This window comes from Cydia fagiglandana, chromosome 7 (genome assembly GCF_963556715.1).
Source record: "Cydia fagiglandana chromosome 7, ilCydFagi1.1, whole genome shotgun sequence".
NCBI lineage: Eukaryota > Metazoa > Arthropoda > Insecta > Lepidoptera > Tortricidae > Cydia > Cydia fagiglandana.
Genome location: NC_085938.1, coordinates 11,677,759 through 11,690,850, shown reverse-complemented (window position 1 = coordinate 11,690,850; position 13,092 = coordinate 11,677,759). Strand labels below are relative to the sequence as shown.

Below are 13,092 nucleotides of genomic sequence, written 5' to 3'. Positions count from 1 at the left end.
CCAAACGAGATAGTCTTATGTAATCTTTCAGTAGGAGTAGCAGAGAAAGCGTTATTATTGTTTGTCCTTGTCACATTCTCATATTTTTTTTTAATTCCCCACAGTGAATTTAGTGTGGTTTATGTTAGGTAACAAATAACCCGACCAAGTTACGTAGGTTATGCTTGATATGTTGTCAGGTATATTAAAACGTGTTTTCAATTTCGTCACTTTGCGTATGTTCTGTCCCTCACGGACTTTCTGACCTCTGAACTCTGACCTCTGACCATTCCGATTGAAAAGATTGAAGAGTATACCCCCAACATCGCACGAGTTTCATGACCATGTCGCATTACAGAATTACAGCATTAGTAAAATCTACTTTATTTCTAGTACTTAGAGTTAATAATCTTTCAAATAAGCTTCATTATCTGACTAAGGTTACAATACTTAATTCATGACGGCTGATATTTGCTTATAATTTCATACAAATACATCAAACTCTCTCTATCTGTCAAATTCTACGGTGAATGGAAGTTTACAGTCACATACGACTTTTTGTTTTCGAACGTCACGGTCTACATCTCAACGATCGGCAACGCGCATGTAACATCTCGAAATTGCAGGCGTCCATAGGCTACGGTGACTGCTCACTACCAGACGGGCCGTGTGCTTGTTTCCCACCGACGTGGTATATAAAAAAAGAAAAAAAACTTATTGAACCTTTTTGCAGTCGGCAACGCGCATGTAACAACTCTAAAGTTGCAGGCATCCATAGGCCACGTTGACTGCTTACCATCATGTGAGCCGGATGCTTGTTTGCCACCGACGTATTATATATAAAAAAAAAATCTGGGCCTTTTTGCCAGTCAGCAAAATACAAACTCCATACATTCGATAACCAAAAGGGACAAAACCAACCGCAAATAAGTATGCTAGAAACCCAAATACTACATGAGCAGGGGGACGTCGAAGTTTTCCTGAGGGTCTAATGATAATAATGATGATGATGATGATGATGATGTATAGGTTTCAAAAGTCTGAACTTGCAAGCGTCCAAAGGCTACGGTGGCTGCTTACCATCAGGTGAGCCGGATGCTTGTTTGCCACCGACGTAGTATATAAAAAAAAAAAATCTGGATCTTTTTGCGGTCGGTAAACTACAAACTCCATACATTTGATAAGCACAAGCGACAAAACCAACCGCAAATAAAAATGCATCCGTGGTAACAATAGAATTCGCAGGCGTCCATGGGCTACGGTGACTGCTTACTGTCAGGCGAGGTCGTCTGCTTGTTTGCCACTGACGTGGTATTAAAAAAAACGCCGATATAAGCCTCATATTTTAAAACAAAGTTATTGAATCTTTGGGCAGTCGGCAGCGCGCTTGTATCCACCCTGGAGTTGCAGGCGTCCAAAGGCTACGGTAACAACTTACCATCAGACGGACTGTATGCTTATTTGCCACCAATGTGGTATAATAAAAGAAAAACCCCTTTACGGTTGGTAAACTACAATCTCCATACATTTGATAAGCACAAGCGACAAAACCAACCGCAAATAAAAGTGCATCCGTGTAAACTATTGAATTCGCAGGCGTCCATGGGCTACGGTGACTGCTTACTGTCAGGCGAGGTCGTCTGCTTGTTTGCCACTGACGTGGTATTAAAAAAAACGCCGATATAAGCCTCATATTTTAAAACAAAGTTATTGAATCTTTGGGCAGTCGGCAGCGCGCTTGTATCCACCCTGGAGTTGCAGGCGTCCAAAGGCTACGGTAACAACTTACCATCAGACGGACTGTATGCTTATTTGCCACCAATGTGGTATAATAAAAGAAAAACCCCTTTACGGTTGGTAAACTACAAACTCCATACATTTGATAAGCACAAGCGACAAAACCAACCGCAAATAAAAGTGCATCCGTGTAAACTATTGAATTCGCAGGCGTCCATGGGCTACGGTGACTGCTTACTGTCAGGTGGGGTCGTCTGCTTGTTTGCCACTGACGTGGTATTAAAAAAAACGCCGATATAAGCCTCATATTTTAAAACAAAGTTATTGAATCTTTGGGCAGTCGGCAGCGCGCTTGTATCCACCCTGGAGTTGCAGGCGTCCAAAGGCTACGGTAACAACTTACCATCAGACGGACTGTATGCTTATTTGCCACCAATGTGGTATAATAAAAGAAAAACCCCTTTACGGTTGGTAAACTACAAACTCCATACATTTGATAAGCACAAGCGACAAAACCAACCGCAAATAAAAGTGCATCCGTGTAAACTATTGAATTCGCAGGCGTCCATGGGCTACGGTGACTGCTTACTGTCAGGTGGGGTCGTCTGCTTGTTTGCCACTGACGTGGTATTAAAAAAAACGCCGATATATGTCTCATATTTTAAAACAAACATGATGGGCCTTTTTGCAATTTCATAGCGGATGTTTTTGGAACTAACTAGCGGTGTCCACTGACGAGGCGCCACTAGCGACATCTATATTGTTAAGCGAATCGATAGTCTGTCAAGCCGGATATGTCAGAAGCAATGTAAAGCAAACTAAAGTATGGTAACCCTAGGAAACGAACAAAAGGCAGGAATGTACATCGAACAGCGATGAAATGTAAACAAAACAGTTCCACAGATAAGATATAAATGACACACGATTTTCGAACTATTCAAACGATTTTTCAAATTTGCCGCCTTTTTCTACTGACTAGATTTGCTTGACCAAGATTAATTAACTTACCATGAACCCCCTCTGACTCTGCGGACTTTTTTAGAAATACTCAGACGGCTGCTCATCTATACATATCATAGCGGATGGTTTTAGAACTAACGTTGCGCATACATACTGTCGCCCTCTGGCGGGCCTGGCGGGGATTTTTGGAACTAACTAGCGGTGTCCACCGACGAAGGCGCCACTAGGGATATCTATTCATTTAAGCGATTCAACAACTCACATACAAAGTGGAGACATCTATTCATTTCATAGCGGATGGTTTTGAAACTAACGTTGCGCATACATACTGTCGCCCTCAGGCAGGGCTGGTGGGGATTTTTGGAACTAACGTTGCGCATACATACTGTCGCCCTCTGGCGGGGGCTTTTTAGAACTAACCTTGCGCATACATACTGTCGCCCCCAGGCAGGGCTGGCGGATAATTTTGGAACTAACGTTACGCATACATACTGTCGCCCTCCGGCGGGGCTGGTGAGGATTTTCGGAACTAACGTTGCGCATACATACTGTCGCCCCCAGGCAGGGCTGGTGGGGATTTTTGGAACTAACGTTACGCATACACAGTGGCGCCCCCACGCAGGGCTGGTGGTGATTTTTGGAACTAACGTTGCGCATACATACTGTCGCCCCCAGGCAGGGCTGGCGGGGATTTTTGGAACTAACGTTGCGCATACATACTGTCGCCCTCCGGCGGGGCTGGCGGATATTTTCGGAACTAACGTTGCGCATAGACAGTGGCGCCTCTAGCGGGGAGTAGAGTGAACTAACCAGCGGCGCATACATACTGTCGCCCTCCGGCGGGGCTGGCGGATATTTTCGGAACTAACGTTGCGCATAGACAGTGGCGCCTCTAGCGGGGAGTAGAGTGAACTAACCAGTGGCGCCATCTAGCGGAGACCTTTGGAACTAACGTTGCGCATAGACAGTGGCGCCATCTAGCGGGGAGTAGGGTGAACTAAATTGTCACTACCTTACGCATACATACTGTCGCCCTCTGGCGGAAAAGTTCTGATCTCGGAGCGGCATAAACACACTACTAATAACCTGCAGCATTTTAGGGTTATTTTTTTGGTGAAATAGCATCTTACATCTGGCCTAATAAATTGGCAAAACGGCAATCAATTTGGCTTCTGGGGCCGATGCCCCATACAAACACGGCTAGACCCTTTTGATAGCTCTATAAAGGATTATCTTTTCCTCTTCCTAAATAAATGCTGACCAATTTTATCCAGTATTCCGTTCAGTAAGTTTATTCGTGTATTTTCAGTCTGATTCGTTTGAACTAAGATAACGGCTTTGTGCTATTGGCATGTTAATTCGAGGGGTTTCCTGATTGATTCGCAATGCAAATGTAACTGTTAAATAAATGTAACCTCCTTTGTATAATGATTTAGGGGAATTGTTAAAAGATATACTAACATCAATCATCAGTCAGTATATAATTTTAAGGCTACTGATTTGATATGACTTTAATATTAATAATAACTAAACTAGCTATTTATATAGATAGGTAAATTTATTTCGCATGTTAGTATGTAAGGAAATAATTCAAGTTTTTGCACTCAGGGTATAGCACTACTGCTACAAATATTTATTTACCGCCACTGTAATCAGTTTGACATATACTCACAATTAAAAACATTTTGACTTTGACTTTGGACAGTCTCGAAAATAATACGAGTACCTATTTGAATCGGAAAGCGCTTGCTTCGCAAATTGCTCGTTGCAATGGATGTCTATACTGTCTATAAGCACAGAATAAATAATAGTACTAGGTAGGTACAGAAGACGTATTCTCTAACAAAATGCGTCTGTTACGATCAGCACAGATACGGCCGCTAGGTGGCGACAGCGCCACGCGCCGCTTATGGCTTTCCCCAAAATTGGGGTGGAACGGATGTACTTTTAGCTACCTGTAGCAAAGCGACGAAATCGCGGAGTGGGCCACGCCTGCTATAAGGTCAATTCGTACTTGTCCGTACATGTATTATCGCAAGCAAAATGTCAACGTATGTATGTTGTAATTGGTAACTAGCCTGTAGGTATAGTTAAGTGTAAAAATAATGGTGCACAACACAAATCATCTCAAAAATATGTCCCTTATGTCTAAGTGATCTTTGGAGTAGGTAAGTTAATTGTCTATCCATATTTTTACGTAATATTCTCTGTCATCATGACATCTAACGAAAAATAGTTATTTAGTAAGCACATATTTCTAAAACACAAAATAATAAATTAAAAGTCGAAAAATTCTGTCTTGGGAGGGACTTGAACCCACGACCACTGGATCGCTAGCACCGTGATCTACCATCTGAGCTACCACACCACCACTCCACTTTAATTTGTTAGAAACAAGCTTAATAGTTAATAGCGTCGTTCGCAGACGTTTCTGCTTGATATAAAATTAATTTAACGGAATAATAACATAATGTTCACTGAAGTTGCCCAAGTAAATTCAACTGCATAGCCGAGCTTTATCATTTATGCTGTAAGCTGGTTGTATAGGAAATAACATTTAGCAGAGGATAAGATTAGATTTGCTAACTACAGATATAAGTTAACGCTCAGTCAAACTCTCGGCACGATTCGTACAATGCTTATGAGGAGTCACAGCGGTACGATACCGGTCTGCCAGTGTCAAAAGTAACGGTTTTGGTTCAGATTTTGATTCGGATTTGGTTGAAGAAATGTCACTTCATACACTGACAGATCGGTATCGTACCGCTGTGACATCTTAGAAGCATTGTCCGAATCAGGCCTTCTGAGAATCTCCTCTCACTGAAAACACATTCAATGATTCAGATGCAAATTGTATTCAGCAAGATAATCGGATTCCATTCAAAGTCGACTGAACTTCAACCCTTAGATTATTCCTTCTTGCTTAGATTTAAATGCGTAAGTATTAACAAGGCCTTTGTTAGCCGACTTTATCTCAGATGAAGTTTACTTTGCTATTATGTTGCGTGTATTTGGAGATAGAAACTCTTTACCGGAGAGATGAGGGAAGGGATGCGTGAAAGAATAAGAGGGAGGCCTTGGCCCAACAGTGGGACAATATGGGCTCATAATAATAAAGCCCGGAGGGTAGCTTGTGGCGAGCTGTTGGGAATTGACGACCCCACGCACCCGAGTTCTCCAGAGAGTCGGTCTGGGTCTCCGTCTCCGGCGTGTCTTCGTCGGCATGAATGGACTCCGAGAGGACCCGCAACACTCTCAGCTCAGGCTTGCCTTCATTGGCCGTCCAGAGCTATATGCTCCAGGAGTGGAAGTGTTAAAGGGCATAACGCCGCCGGCTTTCACATTTGTGAAGCATACTGGTGTATCACATCATTTATATGCATATGTATATTTGGAGGATAAAACGAGATCGCATTTGTTATACCTAATTACCTAGTGTAAAATAACTAAGTAAATAAAAATTACTTGATAGCGATTTCTGACTTGTTAATCTGTAATCTGTATTCACAATATTTCTCGCTAATTTCGCAAATTCTTTCAGCAGATTCCGGCATTCATGATGGATTAATGTTGATAAAACGCCCCGTTGTGATCCGCTTGTTGGTTTAGGATTGCGGATTCGATTTTGAGCCTCAACGCTATGAACGCGGATTTTAAAAATCCTGGTTTGACATGAATCGACTTTGCCGGCCCGTGGCAAACCGTTACCAGGGTTTCAAATAGCTTTTTGTTTAACATTTTTGCGATTTTAAATTCATCTCCTCATTGTCACTTGGAAAAATTATAGGTACGTACATACTATCGAACTTGATTGCCTACTGACTCACTGTGAAGCCTTTTCATCCTAATACGGTAGTTACAGAGTAAAATTATTATGACATTTAATAGGTACTGTGAATACGTTCTATTATAGTGGGTCGCAAGACACAAATCAGATTCTTCGATTAATTAGGATGCTGATAAGGGGTCATCCATTAATTACGTCACACGTTTAGGGGGTGGGAGGGGGTCAAGAAAATGTGACATGTTGTGACATGGGGGAGGGGGGAGTCACAAACATTGTGAATTGTGACGTCATTTTAACTTCATTACTAACCGCGAGTAACCGAAAATTAATTTATATTTTTTTATTCGCTGTACATTTAAATAATGAGGTTTTGGATGTAGGTAATTTTCGTTCCTAATTGGTTTTGTGTTATAAAATGACTAATATTTCTTTTACCAAAAATAATGCCGAGTTAGTATTGCCGATTTCGTTGTAAACAAAATTGCTTAAAATGTGACGTCACACCAGGTGGGGAGGGATTTGCAAAATGTGACCAAGTGTGACAAGGAGGGGGGGGGGAGGGGTCAAAAAACCTACAAATTCGTGTGACGTAATTAATGGATGATCCTTAAGCAATAATGTGTCAATGTCAACCCTCATTAAAAACTGATTAATGCCATAAAGTAAGTACTGCCTGTTAGTAAGTCTTACTCATAGGTACTTTTCATTCACGCTTCAGTGCCATTCCACATTGTTATATGTTGAGTGGTTGAAGGTAAAGTAAAATAATATGTTCGTCACACTCCGCTGCACGAAGTCTCTTTATTTTAAGTCATTTATCACGGCCATCTTATTACGCTTGTGCTGCCACGATCAATTTTGCTAGGCATGTTTTGAGCCAGACTTTGAGTAGGGTAAAGACAATATTTTACTTATATACCTACTGCATGGCATGTTCTTCAACTATTACTTACTACGTGTCAAGTTTATTGTATATTTGAAAACTAAAGAAAATATGTACAGTCATCAGCAATAGTATCTTACACAACTAGGGCCGCAAAAATATATGAAGCGCTCTTATTGCGCTCCAAATAAGAACGTGTCACATATTTTTGCGGCCCTAGTTGTGTAAGATACTATTGCTGATGACTGTACTACACGTGATAGAATTGAAACCAAAATAATGTCAGATGCCATAAGCCCATAATTCATAGTTAATGATTTCCTTCGGAACGTGAGCTTCTTATAACTCATCATTCTTATAACAGTAACTACTTATTAGAAAAATATCCAAATCGGTCCGCTATTTTTTTAGAAATTTCGTGAAACATGCATAATAGTTATTTACGATACAAGTGCGAAAAATATTAAATACGCAACGAGTGAGTTAAATCGCACGTGTATCGTACGTTTTACAGTACATATGGCCCTTTAAATTTTCGACTGAGTTACGTAATGTGCTTATTATAGCACTGTTGTCGTATTGTAGCACCATGTACTTACTGTAAAAAAATTATAACGACGTACTGCAAATCTTCTTAGTTCTTATTTTAAAAGCGGATAGAATCGGCATACAAATTATCAGCTAATGAGGATTTCAACTGAGAAAGGAAGATTTGTTTAGACTGATGACGAAAATAACGAGATTGAAATAATTTTCTGTTTTCTTTGGACCATTGACAAATTATCTAACCTTTTAAAATAATAATATTTAGAATTCTTACCTTGGATTCAGATTATTGTTTTATCGAGCTCTTGATTAATTTTTAGTAAGATTTTAAGAAAGTATTTTTATATTTTAATTTTACATTTATATTTTATGTTTTTTTTATTTATTTATTTTCGTTGGGTGGATGACATTCGGAAAATTGCGGGGCACTTTTGGATGAGACTAGCCCAAGACCGGGATAAGTGGCGTACACGAAGAGAGGCCTATGCTCAGCAGTGGAGCGACTGCGACTGAAGGCTAGAATGATGATGATGATGCATTTTACATAGGTATTATGAATTTTAAGCAGTGCAGGGTTTTTCATTTTAGATGTTTTAAACATACATCTACTGTAGGTAAAATAAAACAACTGTGAGTGTGAATTGAAGGTAGAGAATACGAATATTGTTTATAAATAGACATCGTAAATTTTATAGCATTTTTAGTGGAGCGGAGTGGTGTTACTAAAAATGCTACAACAGAATTGGTATATATACTCGTATGTAGATAATTCCAACTGAAATGGTAAATTAAGGTTAATATTAACGTAATTAACGCTAATTAATCATTAGAGTTGAAATGGTTTAATACCAATCCGTTAACACCACTCCGCTGCACCGAAAATGCTATAAAATTTACGATGTCTGTTTATAAGAATTATAAGTCATATGACTGTTGTCGGCGCGATTCGGGAAATGAATTAGAGAATCACTAGATATGAAATAGTAGAGATATGTGACGTTCCATGGCAAAAGGTACCATTGCCCCGGCTGAATATTGGAGCGGCGTTAATAATAGCGTAAGAGCCAGCCGCCATAAGGTACATTTTCACATATCTTTACTATTTCATATCTAGTGAATCTCTAAATCATTTCCCGAATCGCGCCGTGTATGTAGGTGACCTTCATCAAGCGAACATTTTGACACTCCGTTAATGAAAAATCAATGTTATTATTTTGGCATGTGATGTGACAAATTGCGATTTATTCTACTAAATCGACAATGAACGAGAATTTTGTAATAATTACTCGTATTAGTATGTTTTCACCTAGATAAAATGCTGATTACAGGCACAACGGCTTTAATTCTATTGTTACATTTGGCTTATCGCGGTGGCCACATGTAGGGTTACCAGATGACAGGAATTTTCCTGACATGTCAGGAATTTTGGCCGTTTGTCAGGAATGTAGCCGGAATACGAAAATGTAAGGAGTTTTAGTGAATTATCAGACCTTTCTATTATGTAAGTAACTAAAAATATACATTATTCAAATTTACTTACTTAAATCCAAACCAAATAAAATTTATATAAACAATGTATCAAGCATACATAGATATCGCTTACAACTAGCCCGAAACCCCTGAACTGAACCTAAGTCGCTGATATGAGCGTCAGGAAAATTATTCGCAAATCAGGCCGCGTAGCCAAACTGCCAATCGCTTACGCTCCGTAGCGATCGAAACGCAACTGTCACTGTGGCACTAATATGGAAGAGTGATAGAGAGACACTAAGCGTTTCGTTGTCGAAGCGATAGCGATTGTCATCTTGGCTAGGCCGGCAGGAATTTTGTCAGGAAATCTCGAACTTGTGTCTGGTAACCCTAGCCACATGTTTATTGTTCCTGACAGTACCCGCGTACGAAATTTTGGACGTGTTTCATATCTGGCATGGCCTACTTTACCATAAGCTCGTACACATGGGTCCGTTCCGTTAATACGCTTAGCATGATACACTTTTGCAAGACAGCGATTATTTTTTGTAAACAAGAGATAAGTGTTTGCAGCCAAACAGTTCGTCTCGGTAAATTTAGGTCACGCAAAATAGGTACATGTGTATCATAATATTTTATAACGGAATTTTAACAGTAAAGCCCGGGTTAAGTGTTCAAATTATCAATATTAGAACATAAATAAATACTTAAATAATAAAGAAAACCATGTCTTATAATACAGGGTGAAATTTTAACCACCATATTACTCTACGTACTTACTTAGTGACTTGACGTTGATGTACGTACTGAACAACTTTTAATACAGGACCAATGCCGAAATCGCGAAATTTTGGCTGTCCCATAAAAATTTGCGGCATCACATGATCACATCAGCCGGAATGTATGAAACAGCCAAATTGTTTTTCTCAATTTAGATATTCGTCCCATAATAAGTGGTTTAGTATGACCTATAGTCACTACGTATGAACGGTGGTTAAAATTTCATCCTGTATAATCTAATAATACTAGTAGGTAGGTATATTTCAATTTAAGGCTGCGTTTCTACTAGAAATGTTCGAGGATCCAGGAAAACAAATGAAGTGGAGAGAAACAACAATGGTGGAAACGCAGCCTAAACAAAAGGAATTAATTTATATAATTTTGTACTTACCTTAATTTAACAAAAAGAAAATCCTGAGTTGTATTAGTTCAAATCGTCACAGAAACAAAACCATCCTCAAACAAATGAATAAAAAAAAAAACAAAAAAAAATATTTAACACAGCACTAACGCGAACGGCACTCACCGAAACTTATATTTCAGTTTTTGATGTATGTTTTAATTCATGTTTTAGTATAACAGTTTTCGCGGGAGCGCGGCGAGGACCGGCGAAGGGGGGAGCAGCAGGCCCGGCGTCCGGAGGTAGACTGAATCCCCCCTTGCCCTGCGAGTGGGGGAAAGGTGCGGGGCTCGGCTCGCCCGCTGCCGCCCGCCCAAGGCATTATGCCGCGACCACACATTGGACTATTTGAGTGCAATTCAGCTCGTGGCCTGACGCAATTAGTAAACCGCACCAGATTGTTATGCCACGTTCGAGTGGCTCACGCTCGTACTGAATGCAATTTGAGTTACAGGTGTGCAATTAAAATGTCGCCCAAACCACAGAATATGCACGGTGGCTAAAAATAACTGCATTAGTTTAGATATTAATTTCGTTTAGTTGTACCACTGTATATACATATATTGTATGTAAATAAATGATATAAAGTATACTGCATTCCTATTACCAGGGTAGTTTTGGGATTATACTGAGTAACTTTTACTATGGGACCAACCCCGAAATCGCGTATAAAAGTGTTATAACTATTTTATGCTTTTTGTACGTACTTACCGCTCGAAAAAAACCCAAAAATTCAGTTATGACTAAAATATTTTTTCTTACAAAATCGCTCCATGGCACTGTGGGTCCGATTCGGATTTTGAAATATGTAGATATCTTTTAGACATCACCAAGATACGATAACGATATGTTTAAGATCTAACCTGACAAATTTGACATTTCCTCGATTCTGGAGATACTCTTGAACGATTTCCACAGGATATGACTTAGAGATCCAATTCACATGTTATACGTAATATCTACAAATATCTTACTCTATCTAACGTAAAAGTGTCATTGGTTGCCCGAATTGCGCTGCAAAAGAGAACTACTTGATATCTAAAGTATAAAGTATCTAGAATGGATCTGGTACGTGTCGTCTCTTGTGAATATCTTGAAGTTCGAATACGGCAGTGTGCCCCAATTCAATTTGCAGTTGTATAAAAAATACAAGCTCTATTCTATTTACAACATCTATTGAAAAAAAAAACAAATAGGTTCACAATTAATTATTTATTACCTGGTAATAAACCAGGGGCTAAAAACTGTTTTTGTTCATTCCCACATCATTTATTATTTACACGAACGCCCAGAACAAATTCCCTTTAATAATATATTATCAGTAAGAACTTTTTCATGGCATGGCCGACAAAATGTCTGATAGGTATTTTTATTTTTAGGTTTATACATTGTCTTTCATAAATATTTTTTTTTGTATTTTATATTGATGGCGTTAGTAGTTCCCGAGATATTAAGCAATGTGACAGACAGATACTGCTGTATTCGAACTTCAAGATATTCACAAGAGACGACACGTACTAGATCCAATCTAGATACGTTATAGTTTAGATATCAACTAGTTCTCTTTTGCAGCGCAATTCGGGAAACCAATGTCACTTTTACGTTAGATAGAGTAAGATATCTATTAGATGTGAATTGGATCTCTAAGTCATATCCTGTGGAAATCGTTCAAGAGTATCTCCAGATTCGCGCAAATGTCAAATTTGACAGGTTAGATCTTAAACATATCGTTATCGTATCTTGGTGAAGTCTAAAAGATATCTAATAGATATCTATTTCAAAATCCGAATCGGGCCAATAGAGTCACGCCAAAAGAGTTCGTTGTTAACTTTTTTGGTACGGAGCCCTTTGAGGTGATTTAGAATACAAAATTACAAACCCATACCGTGCTTCGATAGTTTGTCATTAGCAACGCTCCCACGCTATGATAAACCCAGCATCCCACAAAGCCTCTGTCCATCAATCAAGAGACATGCATTGTGCTCCAGCAGGCTTCATTTGGCGCGGACGAATAACGGTCATCTTTTATGTGCTTTACATTTCCAAAAGAAAACGTCAAATTTCTTTTCACTGTGTTAGACACAAGAAAGACGAAAACGGGAAGCTTAGTATTATGGGGTATTTCTTTGTTATCCTTTGCTCGCGTAACCCTAAAAAGGAGTGTTGACAAAGTTTTATCTTTGTAAGTATGTACAGATTGTACAGTCAGCAACAGAAGTTTCTAAGCGGGCGAGGTGTTTAAAATGATCGTGACGCGACTTTATTTAAGAGGTAATTTTGAACTCGTCACCCGCTTAGCAACTTCTGCTGGTGACAGTACCATAAAAATTCAAAATGTACACACTTATTGCGTGCATGGGTCTCGTGGGGCTCTTTAATATTTAAATAAAACATTTACAGTATCATCATTTGGTGACATGGGAATAGACAGTTATATGAATACTTACACAGCCAAGGCAAACATTCCATTACGATAATTTTATTATTATTATAAATCTTGAAATATTTGAAATAAATCTTATTCTTATTCTTATTCTTATAATACTAAAA

General features: G+C 39.1%; 1 protein-coding gene across 3 annotated transcripts in view; it reads right to left on the bottom strand.

The window, feature by feature from the left end:
* The window catches only part of LOC134665889 (protein qui-1), a 185,462-nt gene extending 174,484 nt beyond the window's left edge, over nucleotides 1–10,978 (bottom strand). Inside the window, exon 1 of one of the 3 annotated variants that reach the window (XM_063522921.1) lies at nucleotides 10,534–10,978. The gene's annotated coding sequence lies outside the window, so the exon portion shown is untranslated. The remainder of the gene's footprint in view (nucleotides 1–10,533) is intronic. The other 2 variants (XM_063522922.1, XM_063522925.1) reach the window with 2 other exon arrangements.
* Nucleotides 10,979–13,092: the final 2,114 nt, after the last annotated feature.